We start from the raw sequence: 2305 nt of genomic DNA on the forward strand, positions 1-2305 counted from the left end.
ACGCCACCCTCGCTACCCTCAGCGATAGGCCGCCCCGCTGACTGGTAAGCTGGACCGAAGCTGGCTGGTGATTGCTATGCGCGCAGCAACAGGCACGGCAACCGATCGGCTGTTGCTGACTCGGGATAGCCTGGAGGTGATGAGTTAGGGGGCCCCTGGGCCCCGTGGAGGAGGGAGAACACGGGTACACCCCAACCAAGCAGCCCACCACCGCAGCCCCGGGGCCCGGTGCACTCGGTGCCAAGGCGCCTGTAGTCGAGGCCACCCCAACCTCGCTGGCCCTTCTGCAACCACTGCACCACTGCACCCACCCTCCTTGCTCAGGGCTCTGATACGGCCTAGCTACGCCGATCGTTGACCCGCCGGACTGGACCACCTCCACCTGCCCCTCTTTCAATTCGCGATCTCTTGCGGGCGGGATCTTGCTACTTTCCACCTTTCCCAGGTTAACCACCAACTTTTCACGCGCCTTTTTCTCTCCCTTCTCTTTTTTAATCGATATCCTTGATCCTCGTCGCGCTTCCCGCTTCGATTATTCGCTCCTCGGATCAGCCTCCGAGCCTACTTCTTTCGCCTCCTCGCTTCACTTCGACTTTAATCTCCCTTCTAACCTCGTCCTCGTCCTGGTTTCACCTGTTAAAAAAGATCCGGACGAGACGTTTCTAGGATTTTCGGCTAGAAAATATTAAATTTCCACTCTCGGATGTGTTACTCGTTTAACGAATAAATATCGTTACGCGGATATTTTCTTCTTTTTTTTCTTTTTTTCTTCTTTTGACTACACAAAGTTAGAAATCGATGAACAGGGTGTATATAATTAACGAATCACTATAATCAGTCTTTGCAACGGGTTTACAACTACTACACTGGTCGAACGTTTTTTTTTTCTTCTTCTTCTTCTTCTTCTTCTTCTTTTTCTTTTTCTTCAAAACGTGAAACGAGAAACGTACGCGGTTGCCAAACGTTTCCCGATACGTATCGAAAACTGTCGGCGTGGTCGATGCACACTCATAACCACGTGGTCGACTTGAGCAGGTTCGCACGTCGATCCCCTCCGATTCCCGGTACACAAATACGAACGAACGAGAACCAACGTTCCCTCCGCGACAAGTTTCTCGGTCCGAGGGAGAGAGAAGTTGTTGTATCGCCAGCTAGAAACTCCAAGAGTTAAAGTGGTGGAACGAGTCTCGCTGTGCGAGCCTGTTGTATCAAATATTAAAGACGCGAACCCCGGTTTCCCGGTTCAACAAGTATACGATTGATCGCTCTCTTGTTTCTTCCCACCCGCTAACCCGAGCCGTGTACTCGTGTCGAAAAACCGGTGTTTGCACTCGGCTATTAACGATGCTTCCCGGAAAAACCTGCGCGCACCACTTTCGATCGAAGCTTTTTCTTCTTCCTCTTCTTCTTCTTCTTCCTTTCTCCCTTTTTCTCTCCTTTCGCAAAAGTAAAAAGCCGTGCCGCGCTTTCAACACTTGCACTAACGACGCGCACGACGATTCATCCGAACTCTTGCTGCGGATTCGAACGGAACAGGAACGCACTGTTTATTATCCTTCCTCCTCCTCCTCCTCTCTTTTTTCTCTTCTTCCTCCTCTTCCTAATTTTCACCAAATATTACGGTCACGCGAACGAACGGACCACGCAACGAGGAAAAACGTGTTGTGTATCACGGAACTCGGTTGTACTCGGTTGTTCTCGCGAAACGCGACGAAGCACACCACGACCGCGACGAATGCACACCTCGCGACGAAGAAGAGGCGATAGTGAGCGGACGAGTCGACGATATTAAAACGATACAGACATATCCCTCTCTCTCGTGTATCGCGATCCCACCTCCTGTCGTCACCACTCGGTCCGCGACACTTTCTTCCTTCTTCCCTTCTCTCTCTCTCTCTGTTTACGTGGAGAAGCGACGCACGTTACGCAGTATTATCGCGCCGAGCGTTATCGTCGTCATCGTCGCAGCCAGCCTGTTCGACGTGGCCTGGCTGCGTCTCGTAGGAGGAACGGAGGTGTCGCTCGTTCTATCGCGTATTCTATTCTATATGTATATGTATATATCGTCACTCTTCCCTTCCTTCCCTTCGTTGGTCGAAATGGTCGAAACGGGTCCTCTCTGTGAACGAGGACGAAGACACGGCGGGTGGAAAAAGAGGGAACCTAACCCGTAATGTTGGAAGGTCGCTCGCCGACTGACTACCACTTCCGCTCAGGCTGTTGTGCGATTCAGAGTGGGGGATGCTTCGTTGGGTTGTTGTGTGTAGGGGCTGGTGGCGGTGGGTAGACTCGTTGGTTGGTTGGT

General features: G+C 51.8%; 1 protein-coding gene across 1 annotated transcript in view; it reads right to left on the bottom strand.

Moving 5' to 3' along the window:
- Positions 1-74, bottom strand: part of LOC102679042 (nucleolysin TIAR-like) — a 443006-nt gene extending 442932 nt beyond the window's left edge. Inside the window, exon 1 of the mRNA XM_031512054.1 lies at positions 1-74. The gene's annotated coding sequence lies outside the window, so the exon portion shown is untranslated.
- Between the last annotated feature and the right edge of the window lie 2231 nt (positions 75-2305).

The sequence above is a fragment of the Apis dorsata genome, unplaced genomic scaffold (genome assembly GCF_000469605.1).
Source record: "Apis dorsata unplaced genomic scaffold, Apis dorsata 1.3 scaffold_32, whole genome shotgun sequence".
Taxonomy (NCBI): domain Eukaryota; kingdom Metazoa; phylum Arthropoda; class Insecta; order Hymenoptera; family Apidae; genus Apis; species Apis dorsata.